The sequence below is a fragment of the Colletes gigas genome, unplaced genomic scaffold (assembly GCF_013123115.1).
Source record: "Colletes gigas isolate AHSC1104 unplaced genomic scaffold, ASM1312311v1 Colletes_gigas_Sc00014, whole genome shotgun sequence".
Classification (NCBI taxonomy): domain Eukaryota; kingdom Metazoa; phylum Arthropoda; class Insecta; order Hymenoptera; family Colletidae; genus Colletes; species Colletes gigas.
Window position 1 is genome coordinate 708,518 of NW_025106643.1, and position 16,156 is coordinate 724,673.

The following is a 16,156-nucleotide window of genomic DNA, read 5'->3' on the forward strand; positions in this document are numbered from 1 at the left end:
ATGCAACATCTTATTAAAAATCGGAGGAATCGTTGTCCCTTGTTACTCTGGACAACCTGTCCGGAACAATATTTTAATCATTCGCACGATTATCTTCTATTGTGATCGTTGAATTTACGAAATCAGAGTCGCAACAATGCCGCGGCAACTTTAACGAGTCGCAACAGTATAAAGTCAAGCATCACCACGTCCCTGTTAAAGACAGAAAATCCCCGCCTGCCATTTTCCCTGCAGAGTACCACAAACGTTCCAGTTAGCGGACGCTCTAATTAGCGCTTCTGGTCGGTACAGTATAAAAGAAACCATTTCATGATAAGTGCCACTGGCAGATTCGAGCAAAATAAACTACAGTAATCATCGGGCGAAGCGACTACTTGTCGGAAACTACGCTTCGTTAAAGGGTTTCTTATTCCTGCGTGATATCTAATTGGTGTCGAAACCAGCGACAAAGCTAAAAGATTCCTCTTTCTTTCCCTGTCCCCTCTTCGTTCATCTCCTCTTCAAAACGATCGTCGAAAACTCATTGTCCGTTCTCTTTATTTCGATTCCGTTGCTAACACCCGTTGCCTTTTCCTTCCCGTCGTTCGAACAGTTATTATTATTTCGCGAACAACTGTCCGAAAATATTGCATGTCCGATGAACGAAAATAACGAATGACCCTGCCCCGGACGACAAAAAGGAAACAACGAGAGGGAAAACGGTGTGCACGAAACGGGGCAAAAATAGAAACAAGAAGTGGAAAATACGATGTAAAACCATGCAGCGAAAAATGTGGCAGTTTACAGGGCAACATTTCCTTCCGTATTACCACGCTTGCCGTTTTATCTCTCCCTCGCGGCCTTTTATTATGTCACTTCTGTTTCATTTGCGCTCGTTGAACTATCCGTTGTCTCGTCGCGTCTCTATTTTAACGCTCTTCCCTATCGCGTGACCGGTTACTTTCGCCCTAATTGAAGACTATACGAATGTAAACGGGATAAAGGCGAGACTGGAAGATCCCTTGTACCGAAACAGTTTTACTTCTCGCGACGGGGGGACGGGGGAGAGTTGGACACCGTAAAAAATACGTTAATGTATTCTAACTCTGGCGGCGAACCCGCGCGGAAAGAATACTCAAGTGGCATTGTAAACTTTCAAAATCCTATTAATGTAAAATACCCGGAATTCCCGCGAATGATCCTTTAGATGGGCCGTTCCGCGTTCAGCTTTTCACCCGATGCCACTTCCTATGGCCACGTTTAAACTTGGAAGAATCTGAATAGAACGAGCAACGTTTCCCCCGAAGTCCTTTCAAAACTTTTCCGCGAACTAAAATCAAAGCTGCCGCGCGGGTATGAATTTGACGACAGGACTCTGGATCCAATCCGTTTGAATCGTCCCCGCTGTATCGGGAACGCTAGATAAATGTTAGTTTTATGCCGATTAGTTTTAAGCCGGGCTTCTTCCACGCCGCGGCGAAATCCGGCAAGTTTATTTACTTCTTTTTCGCTATTATCTCCGGTTCGTTTCAATTCAATGCCGTGGAGACGAGTCAGCGGCCACGGCTCGATAGTCATCCCGGGCTCCGTCGAAAGGTACTTTACGAAAGAGGGTTGTGTTTCAGGTGTCGAAGAAGAGCGAGACGGAAGCTGGGCGAAGGAAACAGAAGAGCGCGCCCTCGCCGAGGTAAGAGGCTGAAGAGCCCATCTGGCTTCCAATCAGAGTGTTGCCACCAGCACATGTGTTCACGGCGCGTTGAAGGTGGCGGCTCAATCAACGGGGGTGTATCTCTCTTTGGCCCTCCTTCCTTATCCCCCTTCGCTCGGCAACTTTATATCACATAATCGAGCTCCCGAACCTCCACTCCTCCTCGTTCCTCCTCCATCTTTTCTCTAACATTTTTCCCGTCTCTGTCGTCGTTATCAGCCCTCGTCTTCCCCTTTGAATTCGACTTACTCTTCCTCGTTCCATCGCCGTGGATTTCCTTCGCTCTTTGACCCCTCCCTATTTCGAGACCGTTTTCAATTCCGGCGAACAACATTAAGACGCGTCAACAGCCCTATCTGACTGTGTTAACGGCCCGGCTGATCACAGCAGCCCTGAACCAGGCTGAATTCATCGAATCGTGAAGGAATGACGTGTTGACTGAGAACGGTTAATCATTCTTGGACGAGTTTGCTCGCATGGCTAGGAACTTGGCTGGATAACGACCGTTGTTTACCGCTTGGGGCGTTTGATCAAGTATTATTGCAAAAGGAATTTTGATATACGAGTAACTTAAAAATCTGCTTTTTATTGCCCAATTACCCGAGGACCGATCGATAATATTTATTCGAGCCACGCGTACCCCTTTGCTTTCTCAATTTACATAATAATTGCAGCGCTCTTGTTATTTCTCTATTGTTCGCGTTCCACTTCGAAATACGCTTTTCATTGATCAGGAATATGTTTCTGTTGTCGAAGGCCTTCTGGCCAGGCAATTTAAATAATATTCCATCTGCATGTCTATCGTTACACTCGGGAAAGTGTGTCAGATGTGATCGGGATTAGTTTGAGTGGCCAACCTTGGTCGTTCAATGGGTTCGAACCAAAAAACATCTACATTACAGGAGCGCAACAGACGAATTCACGCGTGATTTTTGTTCAGCCGAATCAGTTCAAGTGGAAGACTTTGAAGCATCTTTTAAGCAAACTCGACCTTTCTTTCTTTATTATGCAAATGCGATACTCCTGCTGGTTGTTCAAATTTAAACGAGCCCACTCATCGTATGCTAATCTATCGGTCCCCCCTCGAGGATAAAGCTTCGGTATACAAACCTCGTCAGCTATCAAATATAAATTTACGCGTAAAATCTATAAGACATAGTAATTGCGTTGACGTCAACGAGGGCTTGCAATATTTCTCAAACCATGGTTCGCTCTGTATCCGTGTGTACTTGTCGAAGCAACATTTAGGGCTCTTTAATTGAATGCGCGGCGTGCGATTGTATTTGGTCGTTTGTAACGAGTTTTTCGTTCGACGTATAACGTGTTTGTACTGCACACTGTAGAACGACACGATCAATCCGGTCCTAGCAGTCCTTTCAACCACGTGCACGCGCAGGGATGATATAATGGTTTCATTCGATGTATCGAAAAGGATCGTGAAATGTTGCGTTTAGTCAAGTTTGGGACATAATGGGTTAAACAAGTATTAACGAACTTTCCACGAAGAATTTTGGTAGCAGGCTATTCCACGCGTCGATGCTGAAAGCCTATCGCCGGCAATTACTTCCAGCCTCGTTCATTCAATAACAATCTCAATGAAAATCGCTTTATCTTCCTTACAGCAGATTCTGGTGGCGAATTAAGTGAGTGCAGTTTATTTGGCTGGTATCGCCTGTATTTTAGAGGTAAAGAAGCACCGAGCACGGGTGAAACAGAGAGAGAGAAAGAGGGTGAGAGTGTGAAAGAGGGAGGTTGGGCAAAGGTGGAGTGCGAGAGAAGATGAAAGACCGAAGAGAAGCGGTAGGTAGCGGTGGCCGATGGTGGGTGGGTTGTGCATGGACTCGCGAGATACGAGAAATAATGGTGGCACGTATACGCGCGCTGCTTGTACACACAAGACCACATGCACCGAGAGAAACTGACCACCGAACAGTTCCAATGGGGCCTGCTCGCCACTCCGGCGGTAATAGTCTCGACAATAATCATTTATTGTTCCTCAATGGCGTCGACGCGGTGGCGGAGGTGGGCTAACAGGAAGGGAGAAGAGAGAAAGAGAAGGGGAATAACAATTTAAAGTCGATAGTAAACTCGATTCAACCGTGCAAGCCTCGCGTCCTCCCTTACGGTGAAACTGTTAACCAATAATCGCCCGATTATAGAAGAACTTAGCGGATGTCCTCCGCTCGAAAGTATTCTAATGCTCACCTATTGCCGCTGTTTATGATAATCGTTCCTTTTTCTTTTCTTATCTGTTCTTTACTTTGACGCCTGGTCGATTTTACGAGCTCGCTATATCGTGGCACGAACTATAGTCCCCCGTCAGCCAACTTCTCGCGAGTGAACAGTAGATTCACGCGTGTCAGTCGATGACCGTAACATCGAGATCGCGTTGCAGTCTCCGTGGAGAGCGTTTTTGATATTACGATGTCCCGTCGCGGTAGGTCGAAGCTCTAAGCAGTGGACAAAGCAACGGCAAACGACGGGTGTAAAGTTTCTTCTAAAGTTTCGACTTGCTCGCCACGATAACAGGGCAGACGGTGATCGTTTATCCGAAAGTGGTGTCGCCGTCGAGGGTTCCTCGTGAGTCCGTCCGTACGGTCTCGTTTAAGTACGTGCCGAAGGTGTCTGGGCCACTGCTACTGTTATCTTCAGCGCGAGCTACCGACGCTGCGGTTGAAATTGAATTCCTCGAACGTTCTTGGAAGAACAGGAACCAGCCCGTAGATAACCCTAAACCCCGCCGTTTAATATTCCTTTCGATCAGCAGTCGACTGACCCTCTCGGATTTCTCGAGATAACGTCCGGGCTTCGGAATGCTGCGTCCGAGATAAATCGTCCCTGTCGCGGACGATCATTATTCCGAGTGTGCCCTTAGATACAAGGGTTGATGCAATCTAAATAGATAGTAATAGTTTACGTGTGCCGGCGCGAATGAAAAGAAATATCGACCTCCGCGTCTGCTGATCCCATCGGTTTCAAATTTTACCCGCGAAACGGAGCTGATACACGATCCGATAAAGGCGTCCACGTAATCTGTTGTAATTCGTATCGCTTTCTTCTATTTGCTTCGGCTATTTTAGGCACGGCACTTATCACATTAAGAAATGATTATTTTTTAATATCACTAAAATTTTCTGAACCGGCCCACTGTGCATCTTAGCTATACGCAACGATGTACAATCTGAGTGAGCATCCCGAGAAGACTAACAGGAGTACTGAAATCCTATCTAAGTCGACGAAAGGAGGAATTACTAATGCAACCGCGCGATGTATGTATATACTCATGTACAGAAGCCGTAGCATTTGCATGGCGCATCGGTAATAAACACTTGCTGAGCAAACGGTGTGTGCTCGACGTTTGATTGGGCCGAGCGCGTAATGACAGGGCATTGTTATGCAAATCTTGTCGAAACCCTGCCGCTTATGGCCCCGGGGCCCATTAAGCCTGCAGGCGTTCGCTTATCGTCCTGTTTGGTGACCGTAAATCGTCAATTTGCGAGTTCCCCGAACTTGACAGGGTTACGCGTCCTTCGAACGATCCTTAATTTGCTAAGAATAGACACTGCCCGCAATTTACACCGGAAATGGAGAAAGGAAGATCGGGCATGTTGTTTCAGCACGATATTGAGGTTTCTCCTACCTAGTCACATACTGTTTACGATTCTACGCAAGTCTAACATTTTCATTTTAGAGTAACCTTGCTAAAATCTCGACTTGAGAATTAACTTTTCTAGTTCAAAGACGGTTCAATGACTGTTCCGTCGAATCGAGAATCATTGCAAAAGTTTCAATTATTGTTACACGTGAAAGATTAACACGCAATCAAGGGGCTCGAAAGTCAATTAGAGCAAACGAACAGATGTGCTCTGTCGTGGTGTCTTGTCCTCTTGGGGGTTTTATGACGATGTTTTGTCAGAGGGGTGTTTACGATCCCCGTGATTTAATTTCATTCTAATGAGAATGGTTCGCACGCAGCTCCGAGAAGAATGGCAATTTGCTTGTAGAACGATTTAAGCACCCCCATTTACGATTAACGTTTCGTATTCAGATTTTACTTTCGGTTCTGTTACATTTTGTCGACGACAGCGAATGCATAATAATGCAAAATCATTTTTAGAAATAAAATAATATAAAATTTTTCCGACTTATCATTAACTTTAAAAGCGAACAGCACCGTAATAAACGAGCATCGTAATAAACCGGCTTCAACAGAAATACAAATATTTGATGTCTGTCTGTTCCCGGCTCTTCGTTATTTCCAATAATGTAACAGTTATTCGCGTTGATAAATTATTACCGACAATGATCTCTAAAATTATTCGTTCCCATTTTCCAGTTAAAAGCTCGATACGAATCTAGAGTAAAACGGGTGCGTTTACGTACACAGAGTAGGGCCGTGCCCGTTCATGTTCATGCGTATCTGCAATAACAGGATCACTGGCTTATAGCCGGAGCTTAGAGGGTTCGATCAATTATTGTTCGCTTCCTATCTACGTCACGCCGGCCTGGAGCGTCGACCAACAACGAAGCCAGGCTGAGTTGCACTCGCTGCTGCACTTCCTGCCATTATTAGGAAGTAAGCTATCCTGGTGCTCCAGAAACTGTCACGTTATGATGTTTATGCTACTGCATTTTCGGGCTAATATCGCGAACCGCTGGAGATAACGGTTATCGAGGCTCGGTAGCTCGATAAGCGTGTATTTCTATTGTAAATGTAAAACCGTTGCCTGGGAAATTGCTAATGAGAAAAGGGGTCAAGGTTCTGCGGAGCCAAAGCTGTACCGATTCTCTTAACTTTCAATGTTTTCGGTATATTCTGCTTCTATCGGGACCCTAAATTGTTGGCACGACCAACACCAGGGCAGCATTTTTATTTCGATTTCTCGCCGCTGAACGTTGCTCAAGTGTTGGTCGAATGTTTCAGGCTGTGACAATAGCCTGGATTATCGTAGGTGAAACAGCCTATACTCCCATCAGGACTAACTATATCGTCACGGCTAGGCCGCTTATCTCCGTACGGTGGCATGCTAATCAACGAGCTACTACACCTACATCTATATGGAGTAAACGTGTCTGGAGAGTTATCTCGATTTGTCGAAATAATCCTGGCACAGGACATTGCGGCTACGCTCGACTTTTTACTTCGACGTAGTTTACTTTCTTTAGCGACCGAGGCAAAATGTTGAGTTGTGTTCATAATAGTTGTAAAATTCTCTTTGGTAACGTCTTCGAAAGCAGTGGTGAAAGAAAATTGCGTTTCATACGTCTTCGACACGAACTTCGAATCGCGTAAACCAGGAGCAGAAGCTTAGGGAATGAGGATAGCTGGTAGGGGATTGGATGAAGGGTGATGCGCGGACGGTTTTCCCGCCTCGTCGTTGGGTTCGGTGGAAATAAATTGCGAGTTTAGGTTCGCAGGGAAATAAAGGAAAACTCAGTCGGCAAACAAACCGAAGCGCCGTCGCAAGCGTTACAGGTGACGGATTCGTTTGCGGCACTGTCAGCCGAATTTCGCGCAACGGCCGCATTGATTACGCGGCTGTCATTCGAATCCCAACGAAGAAGCAGAAGAGGAGGGAATAAGGGACGAAGGAGGTCTCGTCGTAGCCTAAAGAGAATGTAGAGGAAGTCCTTTACAAGAGGTTTACGGAGGGAACAAGTTCGTCGCGAGAACATTGGAGCGGGAAGACGGAATAATATCGTCCCGTGACGAAATCTTTTCCGGTAAACTCCCTCGTGGCGTATCCCTACCCAGCGTGTTCTTCTCGAAACGAAGAGAAAATTGGAAGAGGCTGGAGGCGACTGGTTGCACGGCCGGATAAGAGAAAAGGGCCGCCGAAGAAGCGAGACCGTGGGAGAAAAAGAGGCGGCCGTACCCCCTTGAAACGCGGTTCCCCCGAGACTGGCGAATGAAATTTCATTTCGGGAGCGCCGTAATCTCGGAATTGTTACTTGACTTCGTTCGCGAAAAGGAGGGCATGAAAGGGATCTTCTAGATTCGTTCTGTAATCGGCCAAATCACCTACACTTCACTCTGCTAGCCCCCGTTCCACGGCGTCGCCCATTCTAAACATCTTACGCCCGACTTTCCCCGCTCGCTTTAAGCAGCAACCTTATTGTTGCGTACACCTGTGTTTTCAATTGACTCGGATTACCCGGCCAAAGGTGCCGGGCAAACGAACCATGGCTCGAAAGGAGTTTCCAACTACCTCGAAATCGATGCAATTTGCGAGCTGACTCGATGAATCGAGTCATAACGAAGAACAGCCGGGGGAGAACAGTGCAAATACTCTAATGATTCTTAAAATGAACCCCGGACGTGATTCCTAAGTTGTACATTTTCATCCTTCGTAGGGATAATCGTATATAAAATCGTACTCTTCGTATAGCTCGTACTATATGCACGATCGCTTAATGTATGGCCATTTCCAATCGATATTCCCCGTGGAAGTGGAATACATAACTTCTTCCAAACGTACAATACGCTGATTAATCAAACAGCCCTCCGTTCAGACTTATTGTTCAAATATTCCACAAGTTCGTGCTTCCCGGTCCCATTCTTCCCCAAATATCACCACTATCCATTACCATCGTACCCCAGTAACCTAATTTTCGATAGGAGATTAATCGTATAATTCAGGTTCGGTCGACGCAGAGACGCAGCTGATAACATATATGCGGGCCAAACGGTATTATAGTCGGATTGAGGAAAGTCCGCTTCAGTCGATTTGATCGTTTTAGGATTGAGAGCGTAAATCAAAGAGAAGAGAAAATTAGATCGCTAACGTTTTCATGAGAACGATAAGATACTTTCCTAAATAATAGCTCCCCATCAATTTCAATACTTCGACGAATTTTAATAACTGATCATTTTTAATAATACATTACGATTTTTCTTAATTTAGAAACTAATAAATAAATAAATGTACCCGCTAGGAATGTTCCAGCAGAATTTGTCTGGGACAATAGATGATTGTTTAGAAATATTGTATACGAGACAAATATGTTTTTAAGAATTTCGAGCCCGACAAACCCTTTCGTCTTGCTAACCTTAATATTGTCCACACGATGAGCAGCGTCCATCTCTTTCGCTTCGATGTTCCAAAGCTTGAACGTTCCAAAACCGCGTTCGTTTCCCGAACCGCTCCAGCTTTGTCGTTGGAATGCAAAAGGAAAGCGGGACGAGTGATATACGGGAAAGCAACATACGCGAAATAGAAAGAAAAGAAAAATGGAGAAGAGCGAAGCATAAGGGGGGTGGCGGGTGGCTAGAGGAAGTAGACGGTGTCCCAACGTGTGATTAGATGACTTGTCAACCTACGAGAAAATTGCGTTTTACAAACTTGTTTCGAGAAAGGAATTGGAGGGAATTGCGGACGAGGGCGGTCGGGGGGAAGACAGGTAAAGCAAAAGAAGCTTAGGAGGATAGGAAGAGAGAGGTTCGTTGCAGAGAAGAGAGAGATAGAGAGCCGAGGAGAGAGGATCAAGATGAGAACGAACGAGAGAAAGGAAGAAGAGAAGGCCCCTTCTTATATTAGAGCGAAACGGTCTGAACCAAGCTTCGAGCGATGCAAAGTCGCCGCCGCCTCTGTGTAGCCCGATGTCCCTTTTTCCTTCCTCCGCGTCTCCACCTACTCCTTACAAAGAGAGACACAAATTGCCTCGGAACTTAGTTTCGTCGGATATAAAGGACTTTCCGATTACGTTAGCCGTACTTCGTGATTGATCCGAGATGACGATTGCGCGAACAACTCGACGTGACCTTCTTTTCTCTTACCTTTTGCACGCGTTCTTACAGTAATATTTGTCACTCGTGGATAGCGATCAGTCGAGAAACTCGTAGACAGCAGCTAGTTCGTGTATTTACACGCGTACCAGTTGAAAGGTACGAGCTATTCGCGAGTCCTTGACTAGTTAAAGTTGTAAACACTTTGCTAATCGTCTATCCGCGGTTTCGAACTGAGTCATCTCTCGGGTTCGTAATACAAGCTTCGCGCGACGTCGGAAGTTCCCCCGCCACTCCCCCCTAATTCACGAGCGCTGCCGAGCACAGCGGTCGGCCATCATTCCCACTTCGAAAATAAACATAGCAAGACGTGTCAAGACGTATCGGCGTTTCGCGACCTAGACTCGTATTTCTAACCTGTTGATACTTTAACATTATTACTACACGCGTTTTAACACGTTCACTGCCAGACGAAAACTGTAGAATATTCTGCAAGATTAACATTCTGATTTTACATCATTGTAAGCTACATAACCTAACGTTTGTTTCGGCACTTATTGTCGTAACCTTGTTAAATTTCGTTTCTGTTACAGTCTCTTATTGGAATTCGAAATGAAGAAATAATTTCACGACCAACGAAGTATGTATTTCTAACCTTTTGCTATTCCCTCATTAAAATCAATCATTGTTTAATTATGATTTAATTTGTATTTTTAGTTCTGTTGCAGTCTCTGATTGAAATTCGACGCCATGGAAAAATTGATTGACGCATCAAGGACACCATACAAGATGGCAGACGAGTCGATAAATTTTCAAGGGAATATTGGTAACATTTAAACAATTAGAACAAAAATTAACATTCATATTAATATTTATACATTTTTATCGCTCGATTGTGTTATTCATTGCAAGCATGATTTTAATCTTGTAATCGGTCATTGTTAAGATAAAATATTAAAATCATTAATAAACTTTTTATCTACTTCGATATATATCGAAGTATAGAGAAATGGCGTCGGTATACATATATTAACGATACATTGGAATAGTTTATATTAGACTGTATTCTGATCGCGATTAAATATTTCCGACTATTATTTATTCAATTGATCGTTTATATCTCTTTATGAATTGTTGTAATTGCAATTTGCATACATATTTCGATGCAAGTTTAAGAAAACGTAGTAACTGCGTAGTTGGAATATGCTATTCGAGCATAAATAACTAGCGAACTTTAATTGTTGCAAATTTCGGAATATTTATAAAACCTACGGGATATTCTAACATTCGATACAGTAAATATAATCATGCTTACAACTTTAATTATGAAAATTAGTGGTATAATATTTATAAATTGTATAATTATTTTCGTACGTAATATTTTGTCGTTGAAATTCTCATTGACTGAGAATATTTCGCCTTCGTGGCATTGATTTTGTACGGGACAAACTATGTATACAACAGTACTAAGTAAAGCAGTGTTTTCGTTGGTAACCTCTAGTAAGAAGGAAAAAGAAAATGAATAGGCAAAGCACCAGGTGTGCTTGTTGTGTTTCTTGTCTCCTGTCCTTTTCTTTCCAGCTATTTTCTTTCCAGGAAATTTGTTGGCCGCGCGCAATGCGGCCGGTAGAATCAGTGATTGAGCGTAGCAACAAGTTTGTTTTTCGGGGCAAAGTGACCCCAAGCACGTTATCGTTCGCGATGTTAGGCAAACGCGAGAATAGAAGCAGTGTTTTCTACGCAATATTAAATTACTTACAGAGCATCGTGGCTCTTTCTGTTTTCTGAATCGCGATAGTAGAATCATTTGTTCGCCGATTTCAATCCTCGGTCGCGGTATTCTAATTTAATATTTTCCAATTAAATTAATTATTTTTTCAATTTGAAATTTAAACTCCTCGTTACCGGAATTAGAGTCAGTGCATCACCGAAGAGGATTATTTGGCGATGCTCCACGAGCAAATAATGTAGGTATAAATTTATACTTTGGAATTTTTAATTAAAAATCTTTACAGCTTTAACAATAGATTCTAATTATTTTCTTACAGTTTTGTTACAGATTCTGAACATGATCCTGGGAACGAGTAGCAGTACTCTGGGAGTATCGGGCGGTGGACCACGAGCGAACAACGTAAGTATAAATTTATACTTTGAAATATGTTAATTAAAAATCTCTATAATTTTAACAATCGATTCTAATTGTTTTCTTGCATTTTTGTTACAGTCTCTGGACCTGAATCTAACCAGCAGGACCATGCTGACTGATGGATGACTGATGGATGACTTCAGGGGCTTCAAGTCATCACTGGTAAGTCGCATGCTATTTTGTTTCCTCTGGCCCCCAACCATGTTGTAGGATGAAAGATCCGAATCAACACGGGTGACCAGTTGTATACTTGCTATTTTTGACGAGTTAAGTGAATAGTAACATCAACTGTTATATTTTTTAGAGCAGGTTTTAGGGTCTTCTTGCACTCGCGTTTCTTAATGTTACAAATGAATAGTACACATTATGATTATTATAAAATTTTTACAAATATACAATCTTTATAGAATATATGAAATATTTTTCTTAACTTTATACGAGTTGTATGATCGAATAGAAAATGAATTAATATAATGTGAAAACATCATGCGATTTAACGTGCAAGAAGGCATTTCGCGACAGGTCGATTTTTGAGTCAAAGTAACATGCATTTTATACTAGTTTCATCTTTTAAAAAGTTTACTTTGACGACAAAATCGATCAAGGATAGTTGAATATTTTGATTGACAATTTAATGAATTCATTTCAATTTTTAAAGTAAATTCTTTTATCATGAAATCTCAAGTAGAGTCTTTCATTTTAAATAATTCAATTTCAATTATAATAGTTTTATTGAATAGTAGTATTTTTCAATATTAACATATTTTATTATTGATATATTATATATAACAAGTCGAGTCATTTGAACTAAAAATTAGATACGAAATACCGTTTAGCTATTAACCAGTTTTTCTAGTCAGGATTTTCAGAGTAATTTTTCCGTGTTCGTTGCCTAAGTTCATGCACATGCCCAGGTGCTATTTGCATGAGCGAAGGCAACGGGGCACGATGAATTTATTTATAACAATTCAACGACATATCGAGGACTGACATTGGCTAGTGAATCGTGCGCGACGTACTGTCCACATGTGTGTGTGTGGTTAGGTTGTGGAAGTGCGTCGTTTCAGATGTTTTATGATTGCAATTTGCATACAGAATTTTATAACATTAGATTTCTATCAATAATAATATCAGATTTCAATTTATCATTTATTTGAATACCGTTGATCTTAATGGATTTGAATCTTAATATTTTTCAATCTTGAATGATACATCCATACAATAGATTTTATTAAATATTATATTCCATATATTGAAACGTTCTATATAAACGTTTATCTATATAATATAAGAACGCAAAGATCACTAGCCTTTTGTCAGTCTCAAAAACCAGTAAGTCCACAATTAGAGTGTGAATGTTTGCAATATTCGGGTGTCGGAGGAACCCCGGGGAGTCCTCTCTAGTTTAGGTCGCGCCCGAATATTATGCGTGAGAACCGTGGAGTGTTTGTTTGTTTGATTGAGTTTTGCAATTTTTTAAATATAGGGTTAGGTAGGTAGGTAACTTTTTCTCTGGTGTGTGTGTGTATTTAATCTAAGTAGGTAGGGTCAGGGCAGGACTGTCCACATTAGTAATTCGGGTAGGCGCGTTTTCGCGTGGCAGTTCTGTTCCTGTAGTTACGATTTCGAGAGTAGAAATTTTGCTGATTCAAACGGTGTACTTGTACTGTTTGTTTCGGCTTTATTTTCGACTCCTCGAATCGCGCGACTCTTAAAGTCGCTCTCTCGCGCTCGCGGTCGTGATCAGGTCCCTTTCGAAACGTTCGTCCCCTCGAGATTCACCATGTATGCTCTTCCAACAATTCGTATATTGTTGGAAGACTACGTATTGCACAAAATCTCGAACCTTGTCTTAAATAAGTTTCAGGCATCGGCAGGACCGCCGAAGAAAGAAAAGGCACTCAATGAGCTGAAGAGGCCCTGACAAACTGTCTCAAGAGCGGGCTACAACAAATGGCTTTTCATTTTCATCCTCGGATGAGAATGGAAAGTCATTCCTGTTACTACTTTATCACTTAACTCGTCCGTAGTTGTAGTTAGTTTATTTTTCTGACTGGCTCGCGTATGCATGTACCTGATGGTACATGATTGCACCATACATGCCAGCCATCTCTCCCCATAACTCGCGGTTATGATGTACATAGAGTTGCGAATATGCAATAATCGCGTTTGCTTTTAGAGTTGCGAACTCTTATTTTTCGCGTTGCCTTTTCAGGGTAGTGTTGCGCCTTGACACGATACGCGATTGTTTTTTTGCAAACTAGGTACTGAAAATTAGGTACTGAATGTTTGCTTAAAAATAGCGTTGCGAACTATTGATAAACGCGATTGCTCGTAGAGTTGCGAAATACTATTTTTCGCGTTTACTTTTCAGGGTAGTGTTGCGAACAATCACTATTCGCGTTGCTTTTTACTCTTTTATATATATAAAGGATGTCAACCGCGTTTGTAATTTTCATGTTATAAATTAGCGTTGCGATCTTGATCAATCGTGCGATTTTTTATTTAGCGTTGCGATATTTTCAATGCCCAAATTCTTCCCCAATTGTAGTACTAGAAGTAGTTAGTTTATTTTGTGGCCAATACATGTCTATGTACATGTACCAATAGCCCCTGATTAAAGTTAGAGTTGCGAATAATATACAATGTTCGCGTTTGCTCGTAGAGTTGCGAACAAATATTTATCGCGTTGATATGGTAGTGTTGCGACTAAATACGATTCGCGATTGTTTTTATGCAAACCTAGGAACCGGGTGTTTGCTTTAAAAATAGCGTTGCGAATTTTTAGTAAACGCGATTGCTCGTAGAGTTGCGAATTACTATTTTTCGCGTTTGCTTTTCAGGGTAGCGTTGCGAATAATTACCATTCGCGGTTGCTTTTATTCTTACAAGTCGTGTTTGGAATTTTTCTATTATAAATTAGCGTTGCGATTCTTGATTTATCGCGTTGTTGCCCGTAGTGTTGCGATATTTAAAACGTCTAACTTCATCCTCATACGTGCCACTCTATTGTAGTTTGAAGTAGCTTGATGTAGTTTGTTTCTTTGTACAATTTTATTTATTGTCTGATTTATGTTTCAGGGAAACATCGTGGGATTAATCAAGACACCAAGAAGAAATATTTTTTCATATTTATGTGTTTTATATAGTTTATTTTGTGCATGTATGTTCGCAGCTACAACTGAAGACGCCAGCACCTGATCCAGCATTTTTGGGCAACTCGATTTGCATTAGCGTTGCGCATGATTGAATATGGGTGCACGCGATATAATTAATAAAGAAACCCTGTATAGTTCATTTTACGAATAACAAGCACCATTCGCGTAGTTTTTTATTTTATAAATTAGCGTTGCGAAAGAAAGAATGGTCCACTCACGGGTTGTTTGAATTTAAGACGAGTGGACGTTTATCTGAAATATATATTTTGTTTATATGTTTGCCAAAGGAAATACTGCTTTAAAGTACTGTTGTAAATAGACCAATTGTTTTATTCTTCATAACGTGTTAAAGTCTGTAATATAAGTGAATGTATCTTCATCACAGATTTGTGATGCATTTAAAAATTCTATATTATGATTAATTTTATTGTAGATTGAATTTATCATTGCAATATATATATCTATACCACTAATTTTTCATTATTAGAGTTGGTAATTTTTACGGGATATAATAACGTTTGCAACCTAATTTTTATTTATAAATAGTGAATTTTTTATAAATATTCTGTATTCTTTGCATAAATTAAAGTTTGTTCGCGATAATTGTTTTAATTGATGGAAAATAGAATGCTTGCATCAAAAGAGTATGCAAATTGCAATTCGATATTTCATATTGAGAGTTAATTTCCGCGTAGAATCGTCATTTTAGTTCGTTATTGTTTTTTCTGTACGAACGTAATTTAGTTTTCAGTACAGTAAACTATAATTATTGCAATGTATACGTCTTGAAAATCTTTTTATTTGATAAACAAAACGAAAAGTAAAATCTACTTATCTTAACACTGAGACGAATTTAACTTTTCATTCATTAGTCTATCTTGACGGTATATAATTATTTTTTCTGTGTTCATTAATACACTTTCATTTCAGCTATTAATCCTTTGAACAAGTTCTTGTTACAGAATATAGAATCATCGAAGAATCGAATTGGAAATGGTACACGGATTCCATCTTGATCCCTCTTAGAGTAATATATCATACAATTCTATTTATTGTCTGGGTTTATGTTTCAGGGAAACATCGTGGGATTAACCAAGACACCAAGAAGAAAATATCTCGTCATATCCGTTTTATATCGGTTATAATTTATTGTATAATGAGTGTATGTTTTAGAAAAACATCGTGGAATTGATGAGGACACCAAGAAGAAAATATTTCCTCGTATTTCTTGCATACTTCAAATTGTGTTAGAATATAAGTAAAAATGTATATAGATTATAAGATAAAAAAGCGTTCTCCAGGGTTTGATTAAATACTACTGAAACGTGTACGTAAATTTAAGTGGGAATGATTAATATTAAGGTACATATTAGTATTCTCAGTTGCACATTTCTGGTTGAATCTTCAGTGTCTTCTTAGGCAATGTCATAATTAAGAAG